Here is an 18,817-nt window from a genome sequence, read left to right as displayed (position 1 = left end):
TATAGGACAGCAAAGCAGAATATTACTTGAGAGAACTACAATATTAGTGATAATAGGAGATATTCCTAGGGATGTAAACCAAAGCTGTGTCTACAGGGAAATGTTTTTTTTGTTTTTTTTGTTTTTTTTTGTGCAGAGTATGGCATTTAAGTAACCAATTCTCTATCCTTAGTTTCTTCATTAACTTTGCTTTCAAATCACAGTATCCAACCAATCCAGTTTAAAAAAAAAATCTTAGTAGGTAAAACATTAGTAAACAGAATTTTGTGTTTTTCCTTTGCTGGATTATCTCTGTTTACCATAACGGAAAAGTAACCACTAGTAACTGAGAAAATTCTTTGATGCCATGACCACCTACCTAGACATTCTTCCCTACATGGATCTGTTTATCTTGGTGTTTCCAACCACAAGTATGAAAGCTACATTTCTGTCTTCGTTTCCCATGGCAAGTGCACAAGGCCAAAGTTATGCTACTTTAGCCAGATTCATGGCCATGTATGAGCAGGTCAAGCAGGAAGTACTGCTAAGGACATTCTCTTCAAAGTTACACTAATTTAAGAAATGTTAGGCCTCACAGACAATGAATAGAGACTAACTTTTATCCAGAGCTAGGTTGCCCAACTTTTACTTCATTTACTCTTGACTATCTTTAATCAAACATTCAATATGAAGAAAACTGGCAGACTCTGTTGTGGTTAGTAAATTGAAGGGTATGATTAAGATCATCACTTTGAGTCTAGTCATATAAACATTTTAAAGAAAACAGAATGATACCAATTAGTATGATACCATATCAATATCAGATAGAATGAAAAGTGACTTATGATTAACAGTGTATTGAGCATTAAAACCAATGTGTCCCACATGTATATGCTTGGTAAACATTTGAATTGGATTGAAATAAAAGCAATCTCAGGCCAAATTTCAGGATATCCCAAATCTTTAAGGTAGGAGGCTTGATGTGATTTAGTTTTGAAAAAAAAAAATTTCCTGAAAACTTTCAGTAACATCTGATTGTGTCATTTTTCCTTGAAAAATTATGTTGGATTAATCAAATATATCTTATTTTTTAAAAATTATAATAAATAATCCTTTCTTGAAAGACAACGTGATATACTGCCTGATAGAGGGCTGACCTTGGATTCAGGCAGAGTTAGATTCAAGCTCTGCCTGTAAACCATGCTGTTCAGGTGACCATATGCAAGTCATTTAACTTCTCAGTGCCTCCGGGCAACTCTCTAGGGATATAATTTCAAAATGAGTTACCAATCTGCATTATTTAAGGGAATTTCCATGCTGGGAGTTCCCTCTACCAGTGAAATCATTGGTTCTCCAGTTCCCTCTACCCCTAACCTCCCCCCAAAAAGCCCCCCTCCTTCCATGTAACTTTGATGCAAATAAAATAATTTCATAGTATTTTCATTAATCACATATAACCAAATCCTGTAATAAAACCCTCCAGCCAATTAGAGCTGGAAGGGAGCTTAGAGCTTATCAAATCCAGCCCCATCACTTTAGAAATAAGGAAACTGAGGCCCAATAAAGTTAAGTCATCTGTCCAGTGTTAACATATCTAATAGATATCTAAGGGAGGATTAAATTCCAGGTCACATAGGATCATTTAACGTAGACAGAGCTAGATAATAGGTTGGTGGCTGGATGACAGGTTCCTTTCATGTACAGGTAGTAAGGAAATTGGCTGTATGCAGTGCTAGTTCTGTGAAAGGCAGATGGGTGGCACAGTAGATCCAATGCTATCCTGGAGCTAGGAAGATTGGAGTTCAAATACTGCCTGACACACTTATTAGCTGTATAACCCTTAATTTTTTGTCTTCCTCTGTTTTCTCAACTGTAACATGGGGATTACAATAGTACCTATCTCACAAGGTTGTGGTGAGGACCAGATGGGATACTTGTAAAGTACTTGGAGTGCCTGGCCCATAGTGGACTTAATAAATGCTTATTTCCTTTCTTCTAGTACCCATACCTAATTAAAGAGACCTTATAATCTCATAGAGATGATTCAACAACATTGGCACGTTACTGCATATTCATTGTAGCACCTTCCCGCTTTTTTTCCTTTAATGCTAATGTTAGGAAAGCATTCCTATCCTATTCTATTCTACCTATTTGATACTTCCAAAGTACCTTGCAAGTTATGTACCCTTCTGGCCCGCATTTCATTGTAGCTTTAGAGCTTCTGAGAAAAATGATTATTTCTCTCTTGTATTTAATAACTAGCTATTGAATTAGGACCAAGGTTTTTCCCCTTTTCTACTTCCTCATCTAGAAATCAACCAGTGTGGGAAATCTTGTTCAAAGACTTGCCTAGCCATGAATGCTATGATCTAATCAGTGACAGGAAAGGAATTCTTAATTTAGGTGAATGGGTAGATTCCTGCTCCTTGTGTTTACTCAGGTGGGGGAAGATGTGGATTCTCCCTTTTGTCAGGCAAGTGATGTGGAAATTGATAAATCTCTCTGACCAAGATTTGGCTGCTCAGTGTCACCTAGACCTTCATTGTAATATGTCCCACCTCCCATTATAATGTTCATTCTCTGTCATTACTTGTTAACCAGAGTTGATTTTCACCCTCAGGTGTACCCTTTTTGGAAAGACTTTATAAATATTGATTCAACAGGTTCAGTCTCTTTGCTACTGAGGGAACAATGAACCTGTTTTGTTGACTGCTTTCTAAATATAGTCAATAAAATTGATTTTAATTTACTAGAAACTGTCTCTCAGAAATTTTCGGTTGTCACATTTCTGAGACCCTTGCAGTACCTACTAGGTCAAGAAAGTTTTTAGCAGCTTCAGGCTAGAGGTGCTGGAAATAGATTGCTTCTTAGACAGGTAAAGAAATTCTGGGCCAAATTTGGTGGCCATTTTTTCTTCACTGATGGGTTTTGCTCACCGCATCTTTTGATATTTCAGTTTGTATCATCTGTGTGGTAAAAGAACTTAAATGTTATCAAAACATTGGGTACCCTTACAACCCCTATATTAGGTAAAAGCATTTCCTAAAAGTTTATTTTAAGTTGATTAGAACATAATTAATTTTCCTTTAGAAATGATAACTTACATCATGGAGAACCTAACATGTGAAATGCAGAGTCCAGAGGAAAAGAATAAAGGAACTGTGAAGAACTAGCTATTGTAAAATCCCTGAAACTGTTTCTTTTCTGCTGTGAGCAGACTAGGGACTGACTTGCCCGATTGCCTTTCCACTGCCACAACCTCCTACTGCCTTTGCTCAGGGTTTACTTCCTGCCCTGGCTACCACTTCACAGCTCCTATAAAAAACAAGTCAATTTCACACAGACCTTTTGAAATTCTCAACCTTTTTTTCTGCTAATTAAAAAAAAAAAGGAACAATATACCGGGAATAAATTTAAAAGGTTCCCTCCTATACCTAACTCTTTTTATTTAGCTGGGTTTAAAGAAAGACAAAATTGTGGGATTATGGAAGTTATAACTCAAAGGAGAACATTTGCTTCCTTAGGGCAGTAGGGCCTGCTACCTATACTCTGTTTCTCTCATGTGGGAACACGGCCCTCTTGGGCGCATCACCCCAATAAATGCTTTTCTTTAACTTGGAGACTATCCAAGTAAATATTTTCAGGACAATAGGACCCATATATCTATTTCTCATCATTTCAGGTGGTACCCCAACATTCTTGGGGTGTACCGTGAACTCATCAATCCCAGCGTCAAAAATGGGCATCAAGAGTGAGTTGCAAACCAGATTAAAACTTAATTGGGTGGCAAATTAATACCTCAACAGAAATATTCATGTTTTAGCTATTATGGTATCATTTAGTACATTACAGACTTAAATACTCCATCAGTATGAAGAATGTCTAAAAAAAAACTTAATTGGGAAATATTTTAACAAAATAAATAAAAATACTATAGAACATAGATAATGTTAATATGTGATTTTCCAAGCCAATATGCAGTCCTCAAGGATATGTGTGGTTTAATGGCCTCCTTTCTATTTGAGTTTGACACCACAGATCTTGTTAAATCCCTGTCCTATTTTATGTATGAGCAAAGTTGAGGTCCAAATATGAGAAATGCTTTGCCCAGTAGGGATTTGAATCAGTCTTCCCACTCCAAATCCAATGCACTTTTTATGACTCTAAATTCTAGGTAAAGGACTGTAGCATAATTTATCTTAATTTCATTAAAAAAAAAAGCTATTCTGAATATTTAGGCTCTAGAGCTGGGAAAAGAGAAACCATATACTCTGGAACATGAGTAAAGAACTGGATAGGAACTTTTTTTTAACCCTAGAACTTTAATTTTACCCAACTGGTCAGTTCCCAGTTGGGTAGTGCTATTTCTTCTTCCTCCTCTCCCTCCCCCTTCCACTTGAGGAGTCATAACCTTACATGTGGGTACTCTGTCCAAAGGAATATAAATTTTAATCACTAATACTCCACAAGGAATCTTGGGTTGTGAGGGTCAGATTTTTTTTTCTTCTCTATTTATTCTATTATTGGGTTGTTGTCTTTTTGGGCAGGGGGAGGTTGTTTTGTTTTTTGAAAAAACTGGTACAATTAACTCTTGTCTCATGTAGTTTTCTTTTATGATTTCTGGAAATACAGTTATCCCTTCCACACTGAGACTCTCATCATTGTGGTCTCAATACTTTGTGGGGCAACATAAGAAATTAAATGGAAATTTCGGGGAAGTTTTGTGGAAGCCACAGATTATACTCAAAGTCCAGTAGATGATGCCAAAAAAGTTTATAAACTTAGAAATGCATAAATTGTATATTGTATTGTATGATTGTAACAACAATGTTGTCGTGGGGGTGAAAGATCAACAACAAGAGCACAGAGAAGGGGCATTAGCACAGGTTCTTTGATCTGCTTTTCTAAGGAAAGCAACTTTAAGGGGTTAATAATCTCACTGTAATTAAACATACATATATCATTCACTTAGTTCAGGGGGAAAAGCCACCACCCTGAATTTCAGAGAGAATACCAACAGAAATTAAAAGTAGAAATTATATAAACAGAATAAATAACACAAACCAGCAGACAGGCTTCTAGCTGTCTGTCCAACATCTCAACACATACATAGTTACCAGAGAGAAGCACCAACATCTGAGTTTTCAAAGTGGGGAGGGGAGGGGGGTCTTTCAACAGCCGCCCAGAGTCTCATCAGCAACACTCTTTCAACGAGTGTGCCCCCACAGGCAAAACGCTAACCTCTGAGTTTATATACACTTCTTCAGGGTCAAAGGGCATCACAACCATGCAACTCAAACTTAATGTGACTTAGGCCTTCCCTTGACATAAGCAGGTCATCAAAGACTCCTGATTCCTTAGTGCTAAGAAGAACTCCAAAACAAAGACAACAAAAAATATACTTTGCTTGCCATTACATTTGAAAAGCAAAACGCATCAAAGATACTTGATTACCTCAGCATTCCAAAAGAGAAAGCAGTAAAAAAAAAAAAAATCCCACCCTAATTACACATAACAGTGATATCAATGTATTTTATCTTTTAATGCCATAAATATATCCAAATTTTACAATAAGGTACTGTAAACCCCCTATAAAAGAAAAAGAAAAAATTTAGACTGGAATGAAGGGAGGGCCAAAAATTTTTATGGAGATTTTCCAGATTGTGAAGGGGTGGCCTGTGCTGCACTCTCAACACCTGAGGTGTAGAAGGGATAACTGTATAGCTCTGGAAAACCAGGCTTTGATAAAGTCCATTATGATTCAAATGGAGCCTTTAAACCCAAATCACTCTGACTTTTACTAATTAGCCAATGATAGGTCCCAGCCCAAACTTCACTAGTTCATTGTTTGGATTTTGATGGTTCAGAGTGAGTGTAAATGGTGGTTATTTCTGTTCTGGCCAGATGCTCTAAGGGTCTTCCCCTCCCAGGTTGATTCTTTTGTGTAGGCAAACTAGGCTCTCTTTTGCCTCAGTTCTCACCTAGCCTTTAACTACTGAGCGGGCATTGCCTCAGACAAACTGAGACCTGGGAAAGACCTTAGCTTAAAAAGGCCAAGGTCTCCCACTGAGTCTGGGGCCGCCTCCAGTCTCCTTGACTTATGTCTTGCCACTGGACTCCATTGACTTTGGAGGAAGGAGGCTGATGACTCTGCACAGCTCTGCTGCACTTAAATCCAATTTACTTGCAATTCAAGGCATCACCCTGCTGATGTCATTGGTCCTCTTCAAGAATGAAGGATGAACAACTACAACCTAGTGAAGAAGAAAAAGATTACCATCAGAAGACTATTCCTCCTCTCCTGCCTCAACTATAGTCTGAAACATACTGATGTTAGAAATTCTTGGCTTGTTGCTATTGTCGTTCTTCCTTCTTTCCAGAAGAGGACCAATGAATGACATCACAAGGATGATGTCTTGATTTTCCCGTAAATTAGATTTAAGTGAGGCAGAGCTGCACAAAGTCATGAGCCTCATACTCTCCTCTAGTCATCAGTCCAGAGTCAATTAACCACTAGAGCTAATCATCGTTGAAAACAGACTCATAATATATGTTGGTTTTAGGGTTGAAAACTAGTACAGCATTTGGAATTAGCTTAAAACAACCAAAGTAATTTCCCTTGTCTCAATTAGTGTCACTGGGGTGACAGCAACAACAAAAATGACCACAGCGATGGTCCTCTATATGCCATGATGGGGTCTTTTTGTACATGTTTCTTTGGTAAGAGAACAGCAAAGAACCCTCTGCAAAGAACAGGGATATTTCCTGAATGCAAGGGTATTATGGGACCACACCTTTTTCCCAAAGGAATCTTGTATTTAGAATTTCTTAATGACTCAAAATAAAATTCCTGTCCCTTTAACAATAGATAATAAGAATCTTTATTGACTTCACCTTCACTATGTTGAACTTGTGGATGGATGGGGCAGGGATGGATGGGTTCTGATTCACATAATTGGAGAGAGCACCCAAATAAATGAGATCACAGATCCTTCTAAGCACTAAGCTCTCTGAGGTAGGATGGTGCAGCAAAATGTATAATGGCTTTGGAGTTGGAGGACGTACTACCTATGTGACAGGTAATTCAACCTCTCTGGGTCTTAGTTCTCTCATCTGTAAAAGGAGGGTATTGACTGGATGGCATTTAAGGCAGGGGCATGCTGATGCCAGCTCTCATTGGCTCTCTGGTCCATTGCTACACTTTCACTATGAGCATTTATACCTCAGAAATTGGCAAACCAAATCAGAGCTTGGCTTATTGCTTGGTTCATTATCTAGATTTAAGATAATATTGGAGTAAATGTTAATAATACAGATTAAACATATATCCTGCATACATTTTTTTTCCTGGGGAGCCAGTTAAATCCAGCATACCTCTGCTTCTAAGTTCCCTTATAGCCCTAAATCCTGTAATCACCCTACAATCTTATAAAAACAGATATCCAGCAATTTTGAGCCTGTGCCTCCAACAATAGCTGTAGTCTTATATCAAATGGAGTAAACAACTTGAGAATTATATACTAAGATTTTTCCTCTAATTATTATTTTTTAAAATCTCAAAGCCTATATTACTGCAATCCTTTATCTTTAGAGTATTTTATCTTTAATGTTAGTTACTTTCATGTTCCAATTTATGTCCATAAATGGAGCAAACAGCCATAAAGATAACAGGCAAAGCTTCTCTAAACATTTTCCCAAATCATTAATGGAATGGATGTGAAAAGCAACATGAAAATTATTTTATTGCATTTTATCTACCTTGTTACAAAAGACGGAACTCTCTAGTCTCTGCCAATGAGTGCCTAATTTAAGTCAATAAGTATTTATTGAGCTGCTTGTATAGGTGATCCATTGTGCTAGTGGAATACAGTTATCCCTTCCATATCGTGGGGATTAGGGGCACAGCACCCCCTTGATCTGAAAAATCCCTATACCAATTTTTGGCCCTCCCTTCATGCCAGAGAAGAAGTCTGAATTATTGTCATATTAAAAGATAAAATATGTTGATGCTATACAATAATATATGTATATTTTATGCATTTCTGAGTTTCTAAACTTTTTCTGTGTAGTCTGCTGGCCTTCATATGTCTGCAGCTTTCACAAAACTCCCCCCAAATTCCCATTTAATTTCTTATGTCAACCTGTGATATATCAAAACTAGGATGGAAAAGCTGTGATGTTGAAAGAATAACTGTATAAAGATCAATGGGAGACCGGTACCCTGCCCACATGGAGCTGACAGTAGAGGAGATAAGGTATAAACACAAGTAAATGTAATACAAAGTAGGATTTGCTGTGCACATCAGTGAGGTACAAAAGAAAATGCTGAACAAATTGGGAGAAGGAAGAAATCACTTCAAGCTGGAGGGAATAGGGAAGAAGAAGATCCTAAGTTAAAAAGATTACTCAGGTAAACTTGAAGATCACAAAGTATATACAACAGGTTAGTGCAAGCATATCGATATGTTGAGGCTAAATATTTTCTAAAGTAATTTGTTCTTAATAATTGGTCAATTTTAAAAGGGAGAGAAAGAAACAAGTATTTATTAATTACTTACTATATGCTTAATAGCGCCAGCACTACTGTGCTAAATGTTTTACAAATATCATCTCATTTGATCCTCACAACACCCTTGGGAGATGCTATTATTATCCCCATATTTTATAGTTAAGGAAACTGACAAAGATTAAGTGATTACCTAGAGTCACACAACTATTAAGTGTCTGGGTCTAAATCTGAACTTGGGTCTTCCTGACTCCAGGTCCAGCTCTCTATCCACTGTGTTTTTTAGTTCCCTCTTAAAAGTCTACCATTGTGTGTTTCTCCCAAATGCACATCTTTAAAACAATAATGGATTAGTGCAATGGATTAGAGTCTGAATACATGCCCCCATGTATCAGATCTAAGAAAGAGATGATTGGTCTCATAGGAGCTTAATGTCTCTATAGAATCAGACCTTACCACACACTTTTAGCTTTTAAAAAAATTAAACACAGATTCAGGAGAGAGGTGTGATGTTTAATGCTACATTTGTGGAGTGGTTGCTGTTTTTTAACATTACCAAGTAGCAATGTTATTTTCCACTAGTACCTAGTAGTAACTTTCTACTGGTACCTGGTGAAAAGAAAAATTACTGTAGAGATAGGAAGACCTGGTTCTAAGTCCCATCTCTTACACATAATGCTTTCCTGACTGTGCAAATCATTCTCTAAGCCCGTCAATTACAGGGGAGGTACCAACCTTTGTTGGTTTGAAGTTTCCTCATCCAGAACTTTCCTATGCCAGTGAAATCACACAGGTCTCACCTGTATCAAAGAGCCCTCCTACAGTCAGGAAGCTTTGAGTTCAAGTCCAGCCTCAGACACTTACTATCCTGTGTAACCTTGGGCAAATCACTTAACTTCTGTCTGTTTCCCTGACTTCAAAATGGGGATACCATATGCCTCCCAGGCTTGTTGTGAAGATCAAATAAGATTATATTTGTAAAATGCTTAGCACAGTACCTGACACATAGTAGGCACTTAATAAATTCTTGTTGTTTTCCCCATTCACACACCCACCCAATCCCTAATATTAAGATGACCAGAATCAAGAACAGAAATTAAAATGGGTTTTTCAAGGACAGCAAGGGGACAGGACTTGTGCAGAATTGTCCCTAATAGAATTTGAGGGCCTAATGACTTTTAAAAATTATATTAGCAACTGTTCAGAGAACTACTAAAAAAGACTACATCTTTGATTACCTGGCATTGACTTTTCTTTTTCCCCTAAGTCTCTCTAGGTCTAATCTAACATAAACCTAAGGGAATTTGAAGTATAATGTTTAGAACACTCTAGTGTTCTTGAGAGGAACCTAGCTGATCTCTAACAGAAGCCAAAAATAGGTATGACATTATATTGTAGGACCTATGGCTATCTCATTCTGTATACTAGAAGCCCTCCCCCAAAACCTTGGCTAGATCTGTTCCCAAATAGTGTTGACTTTTTTAATTGCCTCATGAATATGGTCAGCTCATCTCAGTTTCAATTCGTTATCATCCTCGTTCTTCAACATAACTACTTTAAGAGGTGTTTCTCTGTTAAATATCTATGTTCAGCATTCTGAATACATGTATTAAGATGCATAGTATTTGTATTTTTTTTTTAAATTTTGTCTACATCTCTGACCTCTTTATGTTGTTTTCATTTGGTTTTTTCTCGGTATTTCACAAACCATTCCCTTCTACAAATTTAATCAAGTGGTATACTGACATTACTAGTAACATTAACTAAGGAGCCCAGAAACCAATCAAATTAATGGTATAGTGTGTTTGTAGATACTTCTAACACTTCTGGTCTTTTCCCTTCACATTTTTGTATGGCTGTCAGAAGGGTAAGCAGTAATAACCAGTGGTCATTTTTGTAGTACCTCTTGTATATGCTTCCTCCCCTCCTGACACTGCCACCTCATCATCTCATCACCTCATGCCTGCACTATTACAATAGCCTGCGGATTGCTCTCCCTGCCACAAGTCTCTCTCCATTCCAGTCTATCCTCCACTCAGCTGTCAAATTGGTCTTTGTAAAGCACAAATCTGACTGCGTGTAACAACAATGTGACCTAACAGGTGCTGCTGAAGTGTAAGACCCAACAAGACCAGCAACAAGAGCTGCCAGCACAGGTTCTTTGATCTGCTTTTCTAAGGAAAGTGACTTTAAGGGGTTAATAATCTCACTTTAATCAAACATATAAATATCATTCACTTAGTTCAGGAGGAAAAGCCAGCACCCTGAACTTCAGAGCAAATACAAATAGAAATTACAAACAGAGAATATTAACAGATCAAATAACGCAATTCAAATAGACAGACTTTGTTTAATCAAGACATCACATACATAGTTACCAAAAAGAGAAGCACCAACATCTGGGTTTTCTTCAAGGCTGGCGGAGGGGCTCCAGTGGTTACCCAGTCTCCACACCAACACTCTTCCAGTGAGTGAAAGCCCCAAACAAAACACTAACCTCTGAGTTTATATACCCTGTTTAGGCCCTAGAAGGCTTCACACCTAATCAGCAAAATGGTGTGGGCCTGCAGCTTAGCACCTAATAAGACTTACTCAAAGGCATTTGATAACTTTAGCATTCTCAAAGAGAAAACAGTAAAAAAAAAAAAATCCCACCTTAATTGCCAATACACTGCATCAGCCCCCTACTCAATGAATTATAATGGTACCCTATCACCCCCAGGATCAAATATAAAACCTGGTATTTGATATTCAAAGCCCTTCACAACCTGGACCCCTCCTACCTTTCCAGTCTTCTTATACCTTATCTCTTCCAAGGAACTCTGCAACTCAGTAACACTGGCCTCCTTGCTGTTCCATATACAAGACATTCCATCTTCTGACCCCATGCATTTTCACTGGCTGCCCCTCCTTTCTGGAATTCTCTTCCTCCTCCATTCCCGACTACTTCGTGTCCCACATAGTCTCACCTTCTATAAGAATCCTTTCCTAATCCTCTTTACTACCAGTTCTTTATCTCTACCGATTATTTCCAATTTGTATATATCTTGTTGCTACATAATTGTTTGCATTTTATCTCCCTCATTATCTTACATGGCACATAGCAGTCAGTAAACATCTACTATGTGCTAGGCACTGGGCTTAAAGTTCTGGTGATATGATATTTAAAAAAATAAAAGAGTCCCTGCCCTCAAGGAGCTTACAATCTAATGGGGGAAAATCAATGGATGGAAAGCTGGGGGAAAATACTTGATTTGGGGACATGGTAGAAAAATCAGAGAAGTCCCAAAGTGATGCAGCCAGCTAAAAAATGAGATGTCTTGGGGCATAGTGGAAAAGTCAGTCAGTGAAATCCCAAAGTGGTGGAGCCAGGTAAGAAATAATAAATGCTTATTGACTGATTAACAAATACTCTTATTATGTGCTGATAGTGTTTAATGGTATATATGAATTTAGTTCTGTAAACTTGTAGGAAAGTCAATAATCATCAATAAACATGTACTAAGCACCCACTGTGTACCTGGTACTGTACTAAGTGCTAGGGATTAAAAAAAAAAGAAGACAAAAATCAGTTTCTTTTCTCAAGGAATTCAGTCTAATCAAGGCGAGAGCCTGTAAACAACTAGGCACAAACAAGACATACAGGATAAATTGGGTATAGTCAACCAAGGGAAAGTTCTTGCATTAAGAAGGATCAAGAAAAGGTTCCTGTAGAAGGTGTGAGTTCAGCTGAGTCTTGAAGTAAATCAGAGAAGGCAGAAGAAGGAGGGGAGGAAAGAGAGAATTCTAGGCATGAGGGAAAGCCATTGAAAATGCATGGAGTCTGGAGATGGAGAATCTTGCCTGAGGAATAGCAAGGAGGCAAGTATCATTGGATTGCAGAATTCCTTGGGAAGTAGTAGGGGGGAAAGGAGAAAAGTATGAGAAGACTGAAAAAATGAATGGGGGGAGAGGGTGTTGAAGGGATTTGAATTCCAGAGAGTTTTATATTTTGTCCCAAAGGTACTAGGGAACCACTGTAGAGGGTGACATGGTCCAACCTACTCTTCAGAAAAATCACTTTGATAGCTGAATGAAGGATGGCCTGGAATGGGGAGAGATATATGGCAGGAAGACCAACTAAAAGGCTCTTGCAGTAGTCTAGACATGTGTTAATGTGGGCCTGTATCTGACTGGTTGCAGTGTCAGGGTAGAGAAGGGGGCTTATGGGAGAGGTGGTATAATGAAATCATGCCTCTGACATTTACTGGTTGGTTAATGATGGACAAGTCACAACTTCTCAGAGCTTCAGTTTCATTATAACAGGGCTGTCCAACCTTAGGTTTTTATTGAAACAATAGACAGTATATTTTGATTTGCCATTTTAGTGAGAGCTCTGGGGTAGCTTGGCTTCATTTACTAAAGCATTTATGTAAATTTCTATGCTCGTAGGTGGGCCGCATAAATTGTACTTCGGGCGGCACTTTGGACAGCCCTAATCTATAAAATAGATAATGATATCCATAGTAATTTCCTCAGAAGAAAATAATTGCAAACATTAAAGCTATGTATGCCTATGTACATACATTCAGCTACTCTTAGGTGAATTCAAGTAGGCTGTAAAAAACTAGTTGTCTGTTAATATTGTTTTTCTTGTGTTTTCTATTATTAAAAATTGGTCTATCTGATTCAGAAATTATAGATAGCTCTCACTTACTTCTTCCTTCTACTACAGTCAGTCCTTCAGTGAGAGGATTTGAGAGGGTAAAAGTGAGAAAGGGAGTAAAGTCGTTGTCAGTGATTCCTCAATCACACATGCTCAGAAGGCCGAAGTTATGTACATGCCAAACCCTTCTCTTATCACCTCAGATACAGAGAGTTTAGCTACATTCTTTTATTCATGAGTATATCAATACAAATTGGAATAGCCAGAAGGCCAGTGTCATTCCACTGAAAAGTACCTTTCAGGAATAGAGTGTATTGGCTATTCCCAATTCCCAGTGCACACACCTGGAATGTAACTTTATCTCTTAGGATCCTTGGTGCTTGGCATTTGTTTGGAATGGATCATATCTGGTGATTCTGTGGATTATTCTAACAGATCATTGAAAACCAGAGGGAATAGATCCTGATAGTGTCATCAAGAACAGGTGGAATGAAGTTGTGGCTGACTTTGATGATATGAACTTAAAGGAGTCTTTTCTCTGGGGCATCTATACTTACGAGAATTTTTCCCCTACCCAGGAGAGGGCTATAATCCCCTGCATTAAAGATCCAAAAAGTAATTCTGATGCTTAGTGACTACATATGGGAGCTTTTTGTCATGACTGAAGTGGCAGCATTGATATTGAAATAAAATGCAAAAACTCCAGGCTAAGAAATTTGGTTGTTGGACCTACCGGGCAAGTGTTTGGTGTGATAATCCCTCTCCAAATCTTTGGTGAAGATTATTTTTCTCCAAAATAGATCAGGATATTTGTCTTAGATAAAGCAGATGAAATGTTGAGTCATAAGTTTAAGTATCAAATCTATTTAGTTTTCCAGAAATTAAATACAAATTATATTGTTTTCTGCTACAATGCCAACTAATGTGTGGGTAGTAATAAAAGGTTCATAAAAGATACTATTCACACCCTAGTGAATAAGGAATAGTTGACCTTTTAATGGGACTAACCAATTCTATATCAGTTTGGAAGAGAGGAATTAAAGCTGGATACTTCCATCCCATTCCCTAGAAGCCATCATCCTGGGATACAACTCTTTGTGTAGATGAAGCCCAGCAACTGCTTCTGTAAATCTTTTAGCCAAAACTACTGAAAACTCAGAAAAAAAGTTCTTACCACCAAAGTCTTTGGCAAAGTCTTTCAAATGACTCTGCATCAGAAGTAGATGGGATTTTATTCATTGGAATGACATTAGAGAAGATGCATTACCATCTACTTGACTGCTGCACTCTAAGGACCATAGGACTTTTCCCATCTGAGTTGCACCTAAAACCTGTATTTATTATTTCCCGTGTTAAAATGTGAGGTCCTTGAAAGCAGGCATTATTTTTCTATTTGTATCCTTAACACTTAGTATAGTGCTTTGCGTATCGTAGTTGCTTAGTAAATGCTTTTCTTTCATTTATTCATGCTCTTTGTAATTCATATAAGACAATGATCATTACATGGGTGTTATTTTTGGAATACAAGGTGAAAGGTCAGCTGATTAAAAAAAAAGCATGTCAGGGATTTCATAGTTTCTGCTCTGCATGGTTGCTGTAACCAGAAGGAAGATGTTATCCTGAGGGAATTCAGATCAGAATCAAGCTGGATTCTGATCATTACTTACTTGTTAGCTCATGGAACTGATTGCAACCACTGTTTCTGGATATAAACTATGATTCACCTTCCAATTATGAAAACTGTGTTTACAGAGTTGAAAGAGGTAGTCTTTGAAGAAAGAAGGTTGTAGCTGTAAACTTTGATGCTGAAGAAGAGAAAAGGATTCTTTGTGACAATGAGACTTTCTATAGTACAGTAGTGGAGAAGGTACCAATGAATGTGGTTAATTTTTTTTAATCCCTCAGATGAGATGATTTGGATTGCAGTGTTCAATGCTGTTGAATGGGCAATTCAAAATGCAAATTCCTTTGCTTTCTTTAGGAATTTTAATCTTGCCTCACCATTCAAGATAGATCAGAAATACAGAGAAGAAAGCTTATTGGCTTTCTCCTTTAGAGAAGTATTTGTTGGTGTTTGGCATAAAGGATATGGGTTCTGTAAAATCTTTTCCTTATTACATATTCATTTCCTATTTCTTTAGAGAGAATATAAAAAGATAATATCTATCATTTAATAATTTGTGGATTAAAGATAATAATTTATTTGTGGGTTAAAAGATATATGCTATATAAAATTAGCCAATTAATTATGTTAAATGGGTATATCGGCCTTTATTATGTTAGTCAATAGCCCAAATAGGAAAGGATTTTCAAATATACTAATTTTTTTCCTTTAGAAATTATTTAAATACATTTTATCTCACATCATATTTATTTTATTATTTAAAAAAATTACTTTATACAATCCACTTCTGCATGAGACTTTTCCTAGTTCTTCTGGTTGCTTTTTCACCCCTTCCCCTCCCCAAGGTTATATTTTGTATATGCCTATATATGTGCATATTGTATTTTCCATTGACCATAAGTTCCTTGATGGAAGGGTCTATGTTGTTTTTGTCTTTGTATGTCCTCTACTGGGCCTGGAACATGAAACCAAATGGTAAGGTTAGGTCCTGGACCTGTAATTTCATTAGTACTAAGGGAACTCCCAATGAGGAAAAGGCTTCTACCAGTGCAAGTCACTGAGAGGTTAGGTGATTTTACTCAGGGTCATTTCACCAGTTAAACCAGATCTTCTTAGCATCAAGACCAGCTCTCTATCAACCATGCCCTGCCACCTCTCCCACCCATGGGGATGCTGATTGATTGATTGATCATAACTGCCCTATTACTAAATGCTGTCCCTTTCCTAAATTCTCAGTCTCTGATGAGAGCTCTCTCTCCTTAAGTCTTCACTTTCTCTAATTATAGTTTCCGAAAGCAAATTCATCCTCGAGGGAGGAATTCCAAAGCTGTCCTATGCTGGTGATATGTTTTTTAAAAAAAGCACAACAGTGGAAAACGGGTTGCTTGGCACATTTCCTATTAGAGTTTACGTGATATATGGTTGCTGTGCTTGATTCTGCATATGTGAAATACCTTATCCAAATTACTTAACAGTATCCGTGCTTTCATGTGGTCTATGGTTATGTTACATAATTTTTTTTTCAAAAAAGAATTACATGTTATTCATCAAGAGGGAGTAGTGATCCACACAAGTTGAACTTGGTTGTTTTTTTTTTTTGTTGTTGTTTGTTTGTTTGTTTTTTGCTGTAGTAGCATTGTATTGATTTACTGATTCAAGCCAACAGATTACTTCCACAAGGTGATTTTAGACTTTAAAAAAGCAGAGAATCTAAGAGAGGCCAGTCTAGGAAAGATTATGGGATCTGGGTTTCATTTCTTGCCCCTCTTACTACTGGTATCACTAAGTCACTTTACTTCCTTTGGAACTCTTCTACAAAATGAGGCATCTGAACTAGAGGATATTTAAGGTCCCTTTCCAATCTTGAGTCTGATTATCTTATGACAGCCCAACAGCCTTTCTGAAAGGTTTTCTGGATACTTGTACTGTACTTTAAGTATAAGCTATGTATTTCTGTCAGAGATATTATTAAGTATATTTGCTAACATTTGCACATGACTAGGAAGCAGCGATGCATCTTTGCGATTACTATTTTTAAAAGGGAACTTAGAAATGCCTGAGACACCTTGGTCTTCTTCCTCAGCAACAGGATTGTTAATTCTGTTTTCCTAAATCTCTCTTAAAACTCACACTTTGTAAGGATTTTAAAAAAGAAACTTGACATTGCCTATTTGAAGCATAGACTGTGAATGAGGGTTTTAGGGGCAACTCTTTAAATACCTCCCTTCCTGGCAGCGTCAGCAGCAATTCTCCCTTTTCCTTCCTTCCTCCTCCTCCCCTCATCCCTACCCCAGGTCTGACCCTCCTCCTTCCTCAGGTATTTAAGATTATATGACTTAACTATATTTTATTCATCTGTATTTTCCTGACTGCATTTAAATTTTGTGACCAATTAATCTGACTTGGGAAGGAGCATTTTTTTTAAAATGATGCTAGCACTTGTAACATTATTATTATTGTTAATTCCACTCTTACTCTATTTTTAGCTTTTTTACCCCTACTAGTAAAAAGCAATTCTATGTCTGCCACTCAATGAAATGCAGAGGATAAATTTACCTTGAAAGGCATTTCAACAAGTCACCCAATCAATCAACATTTATTAAGTATGTACTATATTGGAGGCACTGTGCTAAGAGAAATGCAAGTGTATTTCTTTTGAAGCCAATATTCTTCTGTTTATTGAAAATATTGCACTGGGCGAATCTGTTCCGCATTCTTTATGTGGATCTAGAAAGTGAAAACTCTGTTGTCCGGCTGTAAAGTTCAGAAGGATAGGAAAGTGTCTCTGTGTGTGCAGAAATGCAAAGACCTTATATATCTTTTAAATGGTGGGGTAGCTCTGGGGATCTCCTCGGATAAGGACTGCTAGCAAGTGCTCAGGCTGCCCTTAGGCTGCTGGGGTAGGATCTGGGATGGGGGTGGAGGCATAGGGCGGTGTCCACCTTGCAGCCGGCTTGATCCACCTGGGACAGGCTCATCCCCATGACCTGTTCTTGCTGGGAAGGCCTGGAGACTTTGGTGCTGCCTGCCTGTGGTGTTGCTATTTAACCCGGAACTTTCCCAGCACCGCGCTTGGGAAAACTAGCGGTACTAGCTGGAAGATTGGAGCTTGTGCCAGGTTAGTTGCTTCCTTTGCAGGTAGACTGTTTTGGCCTAAAATCTGAGTCCAGGAGTCGTATTTCCCCAGGATGGGCTCAGCCTTTTTGTAGGCTCCTGACTGCACTTTGGACTGCTGACTGGGTTTGCATTTGAGCGCTGCTATGATTTGGACCGGAGAGACAGAGTCAGTCAAGCTCTGGCTACGAAAGAAATTCCAGAAGCTGAAAATGAAGAGATCTGGCTCCCTGTCTTCTAGATGCAATTCTCACCATGGAGAAAGCTTCAAGTCATTACCTGGAGTTTTGGATTATGGGCCCCAGGACAAGACCATCCCAAGAAACACAAAACAGCCTCTGTCCAGCATCTTCCCAGACTTGAAGGCTCCTCTCATGTTTTCAGACTGCATGAAGCGGTCTTCCTTTTGGTTAGGTATGGGAGCAGATTGTGGTGATATGCCTACGTGTAAAGTATATGTCCCATTAGTATTGTTGTTTTAAAGCAATGTAGAGTGAAGGTAATTGAGCTGACTTTAGAAAAAGAAGTGTCAGGTCAGTGTCAAAGTAGTCAATGCTCATTCATCTTTGAAACTGAACGTGACAAGATTATATGACTTAACTATATTTTATTCATCTGTATTTTCCTGACTGCATTTAAATTTTGTGACCGATTAATCTGACTTGGGAAGGAGCATTTTTTTTAAAATGATGCTAGCACTTGTAACATTATTATTATTGTTAATTCCACTTTTACTCTATTTTTAGCTTTTTTACCCCTACTAGTAAAAAGCAATTCTATGTCTGCCACTCAATGAAATGCAGAGGATAAATTTACCTTGAAAGGCATTTCAACAAGTCACCCAATCAATCAACATTTATTAAGTATGTACTATATTGGAGGCACTGTGCTAAGAGAAATGCAAGTGTATTTCTTTTGAAGCCAATATTCTTCTGGGTGTAGGCAAACT

At 37.8% G+C, this 18,817-nt stretch overlaps 1 protein-coding gene across 2 annotated transcripts in view; it reads left to right on the top strand.

Moving 5' to 3' along the window:
• NCOA7 (nuclear receptor coactivator 7) overlaps window positions 1–18,817 on the top strand; it is a 187,613-nt gene that overhangs the window by 111,702 nt on the left and 57,094 nt on the right. The window lies entirely within an intron of this gene.

Source organism: Trichosurus vulpecula, chromosome 7, assembly GCF_011100635.1.
Source record: "Trichosurus vulpecula isolate mTriVul1 chromosome 7, mTriVul1.pri, whole genome shotgun sequence".
NCBI classification, from domain to species: domain Eukaryota; kingdom Metazoa; phylum Chordata; class Mammalia; order Diprotodontia; family Phalangeridae; genus Trichosurus; species Trichosurus vulpecula.
This window is presented reverse-complemented; position numbering and strand designations above follow the sequence as displayed.